At 40.1% G+C, this 13411-nt stretch overlaps 1 protein-coding gene across 1 annotated transcript in view; it reads right to left on the bottom strand.

The window, feature by feature from the left end:
- The window catches only part of FA2H (fatty acid 2-hydroxylase), a 688749-nt gene that overhangs the window by 669646 nt on the left and 5692 nt on the right, over window positions 1-13411 (bottom strand). The gene's annotated exons all lie outside the window — the stretch shown is intronic.

The following is a 13411-nucleotide window of genomic DNA, read 5'->3' as shown; positions in this document are numbered from 1 at the left end:
ACACAGAAAATATACCTCAGGCAAAGACTAACAGCTAAGATGGGCTGGCTCAACAACTCCCACCTAAAATGTGCTTCTGAGCTACCCTGAGAAACAAAGTGCAGACAACAACAAAGGACAGAAACAATACAGCAAATATATAAATAATAAAGCAAATATATAAATACAGCACAATGCAAACTGAGTTGCAAAAAGTGTACTTAGTTTGGAATATCAGATGGGAAAAGATTCCAACTCTGCTCACAGTCAGGAGAATTTAGTTCTCTGCTATATCAGCTCTGCACAAATTTACAGAAAAGCTGCATATCTTGAGAATGAGAGCATAAACTATGGACACAAATTATCCACCCAGTCTATAACACGTTAAGATCAGCCAAAGGGTAAATCAAGATGCTAAAACATCCAGAAGAACATTAACATTGCCATTCAGTATGCCACAAATGAAAGAGTGCAGTTCACACTCAGCAAAGCGATTAAGTCAATGATCAGATGAAAGAAAGCACGTTCAGCTGAGATTGAAAATACAGAATCTCTGATTATCAAACATACAGACAAGCAGACACACACACCACAATCGCACACACACACACTGAGGATATGTCAAAACATTCAGCAGATACTTACTGAGTGCTCTTTTACCTTTTAGCTGAAGCATACCTTGTTATTTTCTCGCTTCAAAAAATAAATAAATTAATAAATAAAAAAGAATACAAATTGTCCTGCTCTGTCAGTCAGACATAAGCAAGAGAAACTCCAGTATTTTTAAATGCCAGAAGAAAATAAGCATTATGGAGTTATACAAGTACAGTTTATGTATGTCAAAACATTCTAAGGTATAACTTACATTTACTTTCAAAATGCGGTACAGCAACAGAAATGTCTTTGCTCCTTGCTTTGCACATTTACACTTGAATCACTAGGCACAGATCAGATTTTTTTCTACAAATACTTATGACTGAACTAGTGACATAGTTTGGGTAAGTATGTGCAGCAGTGTGTGTGTGTGTGTGTGTGTGTGTGTGTGTGTGTGTGTGTGTGTGTGTGTGTGTGTGTGTGTGTGTGTGTGTGTGTGTGTGTGTGTGTGCGCGCGCGTGTGTTTCCACTTCTGTTGGAGATCTTGTCATATTATCACTAATACAACATGGAAGATTTGCAGTAGAGAACCTTGAGCAAGATAATAAAATGGCTGATCACAAATCACAGAGTTCTATTTTCAACATAGGCAGTTACTACTTAGTGAAAGTTGAGCTGAGTAATCTAGATGGCTAAGCACTGTGATTTAAAACGTTGCTATGCTGATTCATTCATGTGGCCAAATGTTGCTCTCCAAGCTATCTAGTTTACTATTTAATTTATGTGCAAACAGAGTACAGAAAATACCTTTTGTAGTTCCTGTAGCTGCTCTTTGCAACAGTTTCAAGCATACATTTTATAAATAATAAGTGGCACAGTGAATAGCATTATCGCCTCACAGCAAGAGGTTCCTTGGTTCGATTCTCAGCTGGGGTGCCTTCTGTGCGGAGTCATCATGCCTTCCCTGTATTTTTGTGGGTTTTTTCTGGGTGCTCCAGTTTCCTTCCACATTCCAAGCACATGCAGTAAGTGGTTTGGACACTCTAAATTGGTCATAGATGTGAGTGCATGGTGCGGATGAACTACAGTGGTAGGGTTAGCCACCTGGTGGTGTAAATCTTGGCTCTAGATAATTTTCACTATTGAAGTAAAGGGAAAAAAGGGTTGCGGGTGGATGGATGGATGGATGGATGGATGGAAGGAAGGAAAAGACTAAGATATTTGATAATGAAGTTCTTCTGAGTGGCGCCAACTTGATGTCAGGTTTCTGGGGACATTGACACCCTGAGCAAGGAAAGGCTGAACTAAATGACCTTGAGACTTAGCATGTCATCCTAAGCTGTAATTTATTTTTATTTATTTATTTTACATTTGTTGACCGGGCTAGTCTAACTGGATATATGTCCATTTTCAGTAGAGGCCCGGGGAGAAAAGCTCCAGGTTATAATACATAGAACATACATAGTTCATAATAACAGGCTGTATAAGGTTATGATAAGCAAAGAAACAATAAGCATGAGTAGCAATTATGAAAAAACAAAATAGTCCCAAAATTTTTTTTTTTTTTGTGTAAAGTACAATATTATGAAGGTGGCGAAATATAAAGGAAAGGATAAAGAGAGATAGCTGTGAAGTAAAGATAGGACAGATATCAAAGATAGAATAGGATGAGTAGATGAGGAAATAGTTTTCTAACAGCTTTAAAAGTTGTTTTAAGAAGGAGTGGTGAGAGAAAAATACCTAAGAAGAGAGGAGAGAAAGTTAAGATGAATGAATGCTGTTCACGAGGTAAGTTCTATGTCTTAATATAATGTTAGTTATGAATGAGGACTCCATTTTAAGTCATCTTTATGAATCACTCAGTAATTCATCATCTCTCTACAGATCAATAAATGCATTTACAAAGCAAATACTAATGACAAACCCTCAGCTATTTGTTTCCACACAGATTTGAAAGTTATTCAGTTATTTTCCTGAATGTAACACTAGTGACAGCTATACAAAGTAAAGTAAATCTAAAAGAGGGTTAAAACTATGTACCACTAGTTATTTTGTGATCAGCAGCTCACATCTGGCTACATGAATTTATTTCCAAAATACTGTGCTTGCTGGAAACTGCACACAATATTTTAAATGTAGAAAATCTTTCTGACACAAAGATACAAAATATAGTTAGTGTGAAAGGCCAATCCACAAAATGACAACTAACAGCAAAAATTGCCTTAACATAAAACAACAAGAAAGGATTCAAACATATGCTACTAAGGCCACATTCCTCAGAAACAAACACATCATTATCATAACCTGCCCCTGACTATTTTGGAAATCTAACTGTGATCCAAAACTCAGATACTCACAATAAACAAAAGTTATGTACTCACCATAATGATGAACCTGTGTTGTCCATTTTCATTCTTCCTGAACTGATGGGTCTCAGATCCAACCTTGGATCCAGCTCGACTGCTTCACTATAAACACGGATCCAACTCTTGATCTCCTCCCTTACCCATAATGCCCTACCAACCTAATGTATCTCAGATCAAGTTTGCTGCCCCCATAAAGAACAGTTTATTCTATACAGAATAAATAGAAAAGAAACAGCAGAGATAAAACTGGAGCTCAAACAAGGACCGAAGAATTCCCAAGAAAAATCCCTTGGGTGTCCTCCAGGAAGAAAGGAAAGGGGGTTAGAAGGGTGGAAAGTTAAAGAATGAAAATGTACAACACCGATGCATCATTATGGTAAGTATGTAACTTTTGATCTGATGATGTCATTTTCAGTCATTCCTCAACTGATGGGACAGAGTTTCCAGCTAGATGAACCTTGGGTGGTTCTCATGGAGGGATATTTTCAGAGTACTTCACAACCACAGGCAGCTCTGTTCCCAGAAATCAAGTCCAACTTATAATGAGCAATAAAGGTATAAGCACTGGACCATGTGACTGCTGCACAGATGTCTTCTATTGATGCTATTGACCAAAAGGCTGAGCAAGACCTTGTTGAATTTGCTCTTGGTGGCTTAGATCAAAATAAACCTCTCTGTTTATAGACAAAGGATATACAATCACTCAACCATTTAGCTAAGATTTCTTTGGAAACAGCCATGCCCAATCTGTTATGAGAAAAGGAGACAAAGAATGGGTCAGATTTTCTGAAATCTTTAGTTCGATGAAGATAAAATCGAAGTTGCCTGTGCTTATCTAAGAGATGCAGCATATATTCACCTTTACTGGAAAACTTTGGGAAAAAACCAGGAGGCTGATGACCTGATTAATGTTAGACTCAGAAGCCACCTTAGGTAAAAAGGATGGATTAGTACATGAAGGTATCCTGTCCTTATGAAAGACCAGGTATGGAGGTTTTGGAAGAAAGGGCCTAGACTTCAGATACTCATCTAGCTAATGGCAGCTAGGAAAAGGGTTTTCCAGGACAAAAATTTTAGGTCTGATTTGTTGGAAGGTTTAAATGGACTTTGAGTCAAACTTTGAAGTACAATAGACAAGTCGCAATGAGCAGCAGAGTCCTTGACTGGAGGCTTAAGTAAAAAGTGCCTTTCAGAAAGATTTTGCACAATTTAGAAGAAGCCAAAGGAGTGTGATTTTCATCCGAATAAAAATTAGAAATAGCAGCCAGATGGACTTTGATAGTAGAAAAACTAGCTCCTTCTTGGAATAGGGATGCTAAAAAATCTAGAACTGAAGAAGATGGGTCAGAAAAGGGATACAAATCGCTTTGTAGACCCAAGTAGAAAATCTTTTCTTTTTACTTCTGTTAACCCTTCTAATGGAAGCCTTTTGAGAGGACAAAAGGATATGTCGGACTGGGGAAGAAAGCCAGGGCTGTCTAACCATCACTGGAAATGGAGAAACTATGCAGTTAGCTTGAGGCCTGATATGTCCAGATAAACTATCTCACAGGTTGAAACAGGAGATCTGGAGTTGAGTCCAGTATCCAGGGTGGATACAGAAGATGAGGCCACAGAAAGGGAAACCAGATTTGATAAGGCCAAAAAGGTGCAATCAGGATTGCTCAGCTCTTTAGCCAGTATACTTTCTGCAAAAACTTGGGGAGAAGAGGTAATGGGGATAAGCATAGAGGGGTGCAGTTGTGGATTAGAGTATCTCTCGGTGACTCCCTCCAGATGAGAGATAAGGGCAAAGAACCTGCTGCACTTGTTGAGGAGCAAGGCAAAGAGATCACAACATGGCTCCCCCATCAACAGAAAATTAATTCTGCCACTTTAACATTGAGAGACCACTCATTAGACATCAGAATAGACCTGCTTAGTCTGCTGCAAGCACATAAGATTTCCCCAGTGTATGCATTGCAATAGGAAAACATCCAGAAGACATCAGCTATTGCCACACTCTTAGATCTGAGAACCCTAAGGCTTGCAACAAAGAAGGTAGGACCTGGTTCCCCTCTGTTTGTTGATGTCCCAAATCACAGATATTGACTGACTGAATTGCAGTCATCCAGAAGGGGAGAGCATCTTGGAAGGCTTGCAATGCTAGAAGGACAGCTCTCATCACCAGGATATTGATATGCAAATTGACATCCTATGGGGACTACATGGCTTGGAGTGTCCTTCCCAAGAAATACCCCCACCCCTGATGGAAGATGTCAATGGTCACTGTGGCCACTGCAGGAGGTAAAACAAAAGGGTGGCCTTGAGATATTTCATTCAAATGGATCCACCACAGTAGATGTTCCTTGCAAGTTTAAGTTGTCCTGGCTGAGATGTATAAGGCCTGTTGAAAAATAGACCAATAAACTGATAGGGTCCACTGCAGAATTCGCATATGACATCAGGCCAATGGGATTAGAGATATCGCTGCTGCCATAGACCCTATGGCCTGCAACACCAGTTGAGCTGTTGGAGAATAATGTGAGATCACTTCCTTTACCTGAGATCTGAGGGTTTGTACTCTTGTTGGAGGCAGAGATGCTATCTGATTGATCATATCTGGATGAGCACCTATGAACTCTAGGTGCTGTGTAAGAATGAGATGCGATTTGTTGTAGATGGCTGTGATGCTCAGATGTTGGCAAAACTTGAGCAAGTAGTTCCTTCCTTGTAGAAGTAGATGCCAGTTCCTTCCTTGTAGAGGTAGATGCCTGGTAGAAGCAGTCAGAAGCCAATCATCTAGACAGAGAAACACCCGTAATTCACCCAGTATGCCAGTAGTCTTAGATCTGCTAATACTGCAATGCATTTTTTAAACACCCAGGAGTTCAGAGTGAGACCAAAAGGCAGTACTCTGAATTGGTAATAATTGCCTCCCAGCAAGAAGTGCAGATATCCTTTGGACAGCATGTTAAATTTTGATGTGATGGAATGCATCCTGAAGATCTATCAAGCACATCCAACTGTCCTTTTGCAACAGTGGTGGAATACACTGAAACATGACCATCTGGAACTTTGAGTATCTTACATATTGATTTTGTTTGCTGAGGTCCAGAATAGGTCTTAAATTCCCTGTTTCTTTGGCAATAAAAATAACCTTGAGTAAATTCAGGATCTTATCTGGTCCGGGGCATGTTTTGGATGACTATTTTTTCTAGCAGCTTTCTTATTTCCAGAGATGACATGTCCCTCTGATTGGGTGGGACATCAGGGACCTTCCTTATTTTTATGGGAAGAATTTGAGAAAATTGGATGAAATAGCCTCTGGATATGATCCTCTGCACCCAGCAATCAGTTGTGATGGAAACACAGGCATCCATGTGAAGAGACAAGCACCCACCCCCAGCTGCCTTCTGTGAAAAACAGCCAGGCAACATTTCAGGAGTGCTGATAGGGTTTATCCAAAAAGGAATCCCTGAAACCCTGTTTTTTGCAAGCCACTTCTGCCATGAGGGTGGCTTTTTCCATTAGATGCTCCTCCACCCCTGGTAGAACCATCTCCTCATGAGTCTTGAAAAGGACTTTGGGATTTATGAAACCACATTATTCTACTTCCTTACTGATTCCCTGAAAAGGGTCTCTGAGGGGTAGAGAAATTAATCCCAATGGCAGACAAAGCCTTTCCTTCCTGCCCACTTCTGGAGAGTGTTTCCTTCCTTTTGGGCTGAACAGAACAAATCCATATAAACTAGGTATAGATTAACAAAGACTTGAAGGGCTCCACAAAGTAACACAAGTGCATCCAGCATGTCTTCTGATGGCTATGCCTGACCCACCACCCTTCAGGAACCCTCTGCAGCATGGGAAATCAACCTAATGGACACATTAGATATGGACTGAAGGGACGTCAGTTGTGAAGAAACCTTCCTTATTCTGGTCGTCCACCGACATGGACCCAGAAAGAGATTTGGAGAGCTCCTTTATCAAATCTCTTTGTAATCAGGTAAAATGTGTCAAGTAATTTAACAACTTCAGGGCAAAGGTCACTGAAGTGTAGACACACTTCCCAAATCTGTCCAAAGCTCTGTACTCCCTGTTAAGGGGATGGACAGATGAGTTCTGCTCTAAGAGGTTTTTTTGCTGGCTGTCCCACAGCTGTAACATCTAATGGGAACCCTTTACTCCAGTGTGCCCAATCTTTTTGGGGGGGATAAAAATTTATCAGGATGCTTGGGAATTGGTTCTACAGTATCCAATTCTTTCCATGCATAATGTTAGACCAGATCTATTAGCTGGGTGAGCCAAGACATAGCTGAGACAGACCTGAAAACCTCCAGAAACACTGACTCCTCTTGGGAAGGGGGTTTGGAAGACCATCCCCCTTTTTGCTTTACAATTTCAAGTATTTCACCAAAAGAAATATCCACAGGTGGAGATTTGGGGACCATTCTCCTTCATCAAAATCAGTGTCTTCAGTGAGAGATTCCTGAGAGGAATCCAGATCTCTCCTCTTATACGGTCTCTTCCTAGAGACCTCATCACTGATATGGTCTGGTGAGGTATCAAAAGTGGCAGGGGAGTCCCTAGGGACTGACTGGAGGCCCAGTCAGGAAGGCTGTCCAGATGGAATAGAGGTGACAGGCTCAGAATGGAAACCTGATGGTGGAATAGAAGCAGGATCCAAGGGGGGCAAAGGTGTCCTCTTTCTATGTAGACAGAAAAGCCTCTCTACTACCTCAAAGGTGGAGGGTCTAGGAGAACAGAAATCTGTAGCACTAGAGCCAGATAGCCCTGTGCCAACAAATTCTGAAATTCCCCAGAACTCCACCTTGAAGAAGGAATCACATCCATGCTGTACAGCACCAAAGCCCCTAGAAGCAAAGATGACTCCAAAACTTCAGAGTCAACGCCAACTCTCCAGAGCCAGCAACGATGCTACAGCTCTGAGAGTCATCACACTCCAAAAACCATCAAAGCCAGGTGACTCAGGGAAGCTGTTGGAGTCAAGAACCACCTGTCTTTGGATCAGATAAGGACATCCTTAGGGTTCTCAGATCTGAGGGCTCCAAACCAGAGATTGGATCGGAGAAGGCGATATAATTATTGGATCACAGAAGGTCAGGTTCACAGGGCTGATGGGAGACAGAGATGGGATTACCCCCATCTGGATCTGAGTTCTGAGGAACTTCCTTATCATCCTATCCACTTCTGCTTCAGACAAGCTACTGGGAGACCTAAGAGAGGAGCTGGTTGATGGTGGCCTGGAATGTCTCTTAGGTGTTTCTTGAAGGAAAACAGAGAGGAGCCAAGGGGAGATCAGCTCTGGTAAATACTTAGGCAATTGGATCCAAGGCAACCTCAGTTTCGAAGCAGTCGGATCCAATTTTTTTTTAATCTTGGCAGGCATCTCAGGGGATGGAGCTGAAGTAGTAGAACAGTCCAGTGAACTTTTCTTAGAATCTTTATCCTTGGGGGTTGAATCAGTTTTGCCCTTTTCAGACTTCTTTAAGGGATTTAAGCTCCAGTTGCTAGTAAGGAACAGGGAAGAAGACCTTTAAGGACTAGCTTATTTTTCCTATTGTGAAGGGAGATGCATTTTTTAAATCTGGTTGGTTTCTCAGTCATTTAAAACAGGTAGTAAGGAATAAAAAATAGCAACAGAGATTTTTTTAGTGAAAAAATAGTAAACAAAATACCAACAATAGTAACTACAAATGCCATCTAGTGAGTAGAAGAATTAAGAGGAATGAAAGATAAAGTACCAGCTATGGTACTTAAAGTGTACCCAACAATAAACAGGTAGGGAAAAAAGAGTAAAGTATAGCCTAATGGGCAGAACTTGAGAACATATGGGAACATGTGTGGGAGAGAGAGAGTGAAAAAGAGATATAGATATATAATTTCGTATAACTAGAACAAAGTTACAATTGCAAAATATTGAAAAATATTCACTCTAAGGTTCGAGAGAATGGAATCTGTGGTATGTTAGGCTGGTGAGGCATTGTGGGTAAGGGAGGAGCTCGAGAGTTGGATTTGAGAATCTAGTGAAGTGGCCAAGCCAGATCCAAGGTCTGATCCAAGACCTATTAGCTGAGGAACAAGTGAAAATGACAACATCTGAAACAGCATTATCACAGCAAATAAGTTCAATGAATTTTTCCTTACCAAAAGGAGATCTACAGATAGTTCCCAACTTACATCATCCCTAATAGTCCACAACCAGACATAGCCACTCAATTACACCTTCCATTTCTGAGAGATCTGAGCCAAATCCATCATCATGCTACTTAAAAAGGTAGACAAGAAACTAATGTTAAAGATTCAAAACTTAAAACAGGACTTCCCAAACTTGTGCTACACACACATAGGTAAATCCATCCATCCACAACCCATTTTCCCATTTTTGCACATGGGGTTGGGGTGTCATTTCAACAGTGACAATCATCTAAAGCCAAGGTTCACACCGCTGGGTGGCTAGCCCTGCCATGGCTGTTCTTCCTTACCACACACTCACACTAATCTATAACCTGTCCTTCACTATATGTTCCATCACATATTTATTCAAACATGCTCATATAATGACAGTACCAAAAGTATACAGCCCCAAAACAAGTGACGACCACAGGACAAATAGCAATCTATGCCCACTAGCTAAAATGCTTGAAAATCTAATGTACAAACAATTCAGTGAGCACATTAGCAGTCACAGCTTTCAAACAGATGTGCAATGCAACCATAGCTCTCAAGTTCACAGAGCAAGAAATCTGGATAAAGCCATAAATACTGGGGGGACAAAGACCCAAAAATAGGGACACTTTTTAAATATTGCTCTTACATTGCAAACTTAAAGAATTGATAGAATAACAGGTTTTCCATTAACATGAATTTTCTGAAGGGTATGAAGTCTGAAACTCAAATGTCTGTCATTATTTTCTAATTGCAACCCTCAATGACTTGCCAGTAATTTGCCAGAAAACCACAATTTATGAGAAACGGACCAAAAATATGAGGCAAAAATCTAGACATTCTGCGAAAATCTGCACAGTTGAGAGGTATGATACACAACTTTAAGTTAGGCTTCACTGCTCTGAGATACATATTTTATATATACAAACATACATATGTATATCTGGTCACTAATATAACTACTATTTTGTAAGCAGTGGAATATTCACAGGAGAAATGTTTCTTAACATGACTTGGGGCTTTTGACACTATCGGCCATTCACTTCTAAATAAACTCAGTTCAATAGGCTTTAGTCCAGAGGTTCTCATTTGGCATAAGAACTAATAAAAATGAACTTTCCAAGTAACTATAGATGATATCATATCTAATACTGGTACTGTACAGCTCCATCCTTGATCCCATCTCATTGTCCATCTTCTTTAATGGCCTATCAACCATTAAAGCTCGGATATTATAGTATTGCCTTGAAATATCTCAAACTAGTCTGTAAACAAAGCTACAGGACAACTTTGTGGTATTAGATTACACAAAACAAATTAACTATCAACCCAAAAAAAAAAATCTAATGCTGTATTATTTGCTACTCCACAAAAACTATTTTGTTCATTAAGCACTGAAATTAAGTATACACAGAATAACATAATTAAAGACATTTAATAACAATGATATCTATAGCATACTTTGGACTCCGTCTCTCATCCAAACCACACAATGGTAAGATGGTTGATACAACTGTACAACATATAGAAATTACTTACAGAATAACCAGCTTATTACTCACAGAAGCTATGAAATCATTAGGAAAGAAAGTGCTCATTTCCAAACTTGAGAATACCCTCTACATTAGCGTACCGAGTTCCTCACACAATATTCTCCTCTTAGTGCAAAACAAAATGCATTGCTTTGTATGCCTAGTGGAACCCAGAATTTAGCATGGATGTTTACTACAAAACGTTAACTGGCTGCTGAATTTAAGAACATCAACTCAACTGCTATCCCCTTTTTCTACAAGTTAATAAATGAAACAGAAATATCTTCCACTAACCTCAAAACTCACAGGATGTCCATTCCTTAATACAACCTTCATATAAAAATACTATCAGTGCAAAAGCTTTTTCTTTTTAAGTTAGGGCTAGCATGCTGAAACAACTTTCCAGTCAAAGTGAAACATGAAAAAAAAAACTATCTGCATTCCAAACCAAGCTTATCTCACAGCTAATTTGCTTGGAATTGTGTACACCTGGTAGGATCACCAATGGCAAGGTGGTTAGAGAATTGGACCAGACAGATCAAGACCCATGATGACTCTGGTAAGGAACTGAGATACTCACTCAGAACAGTGATAATGGGACCTTCTTCTGGGTGGGGGGGGGGGGCTGCTGCACAGGAGACCCACACAGCCTAACCAGACTCTTCCCAAAACTGCTGTATGGAGTTCCTTTGTGAGCCCACCACTCATAAGGTGAAGGGTGGGGGTCAGGTGCAATGTCAGTAAAGTAGCTGGCTAGAGTGGGATGGATTAAGATAGACTAAGTCTTGGTAATAAAAACTGGTTCTTGGGAGAGGGAATGTCGTCTCACTGTAGGAGAAGAAACCAGACATTATTAAAGAAATTGGAAAGTAGCAGCTAGATTTAACTGGTCTTACCTCTATACACAGCTTTGGTCCTAGGGCAAGATTTCTTAAGTAGTAATGTTCTCTCTCCTTCTCTGAAGTTGATCTTCAAAAGAGTTACAAGACAGATGAGGGGGTGGAACACTGAACCCTCTGGTTGTGTGGCATGCAGTTGGAATTTGCACCAAAAGTGAAGAGGGTCTCTTTACCAGAACTATGAGTTTCAGAAAGAAAAACCTATGTTGTTTCTGTATATTGCACATGTGTTTGACAGCTGTTTTGGAGTATTTATTTTTCTCAAGGACTCTGCATGGGTTGCTTGATAGGGTACTACTCAATGACTCATTAGTTTTGCTAGAAAACTACCATGCTCAAAAATAAGGCTGACCATACATGTTTCATGCCATTGAACTATGGGCTAAAATAAAGTGAATGACTTTTGCAGCTGTGTCATCAAACCTGACACCAAATATTCTGACACCTGAGTCAAAGAAAAGGCCGAGCTGTTGACTGATCATCATTTGCTAGTGTATGGGTCAAATAGCTTAGTGGCGACTCTACAGATTTGAGGAGGGTACTAAACATCTAGCCAATGCATCTATGCAGGATGAGGTCAACTCCTACCTCTGGGAGAACTTCAACAATATAATTGGGTACTTAAGGGACATATTGTATAAATGAACCCTCTTCCAGGACTCTGTGGAGGCAGTAGTAAGGAACTGTGGCTGAAAAGCGGTACTTCTCCTGGTGGGAACACTAGCACCTACTGGTGAACACCAGTGATGATGGAATCCATGACGTTAAAGAAGCAGGCTTTCCAAATAATCCTAGTGGAGATTTGCAAAGTTGAACAACATGTATTGAAAGGCCAAGAAAGCAAAGCCAGCAGTTATATCAATCAGTGAAACAAAAGCCTAGGCAAGGAAGGAGTGTAGTAAGCCCATAAAGAATTACTTTCATATGGTATCAAAGAGTTTCTGGAAAACCATGAGTGGGCAGTGGAATTTTGCCCTGCCTGTTCTTAGTAAGAGTAAATAAATGTTGACCTCAGATAGTGACATCAGGAAATGGAAAGAGGAAAAGAGTTTACTAGTCACCCAAATGTGGAATAAAGCCACTACTTTTTTTTACTTTGAAGAATGTCTGAATGTGTTGTACATAGATTCTTCGGAGGGGGAAGTACTAGAAGCAACTAGTGGGGTTGAGTGCATTTCTAGAGAAGAGGTTCTCCTGGTAATCAAACAGTTCCACTTTTGCAAGGATGGAGGTGTAGATGAGATCAAGACAGAAATTTTTAAGGCACTGGAAATCATTATGGTGTTACGCTCATCATATCTTTTCAGTGTTGCATGGAGATATCAGTCAGTACCTCTGGACTGGGAAACTGGGACAATAGTGACAGTTTTCAGAAAGGGAAAAAGGAGGGTGTGTTATTATGGGGATTATGTTTCTCATCCTCCCTGGAAAAGCCTACGATGGTAAACTGAAAAACAGACTTCAATGAATATTCAAGACAATGATTTAGGAGAAGCAGTGTGGACACTATCCTAACATGGAAGACCAGATTAATTTGTTACCATTTCACAGTTAAAAGAGCCTGGAGGATTAATTGAAGTTTGTTAGTACTGCCTACTTGTGTTTTGCGGACTTGGAGAAGACATATGACTCTACCCCAAAACATCTTTTGGGAAGTGCAACAGTACAGGGTTACAGGTCTACTGTTGCAGGTAGTTTTCTCTATATTGGAGGAGAAAGAGTTGTTAAACCTTATTGTGAACGCAGTTATTATGGATATAGGACACTCAGGGATGTCTTCTCTCTCCTCCTGTTCATGATTTTCATGGACAAAATATCAAGAATGAAAGTGAATATATCAGGATACAGCCACGGCCTCATGTGACTATGGCCT

The sequence above is a fragment of the Protopterus annectens genome, chromosome 16.part0 (genome assembly GCF_019279795.1).
Source record: "Protopterus annectens isolate FY-2018-M chromosome 16.part0, PAN1.0, whole genome shotgun sequence".
Taxonomy (NCBI): domain Eukaryota; kingdom Metazoa; phylum Chordata; order Ceratodontiformes; family Protopteridae; genus Protopterus; species Protopterus annectens.
The sequence above is the reverse complement of the archived record's forward strand: the minus strand, read 5'-3'. Positions and strand labels throughout refer to the sequence as shown.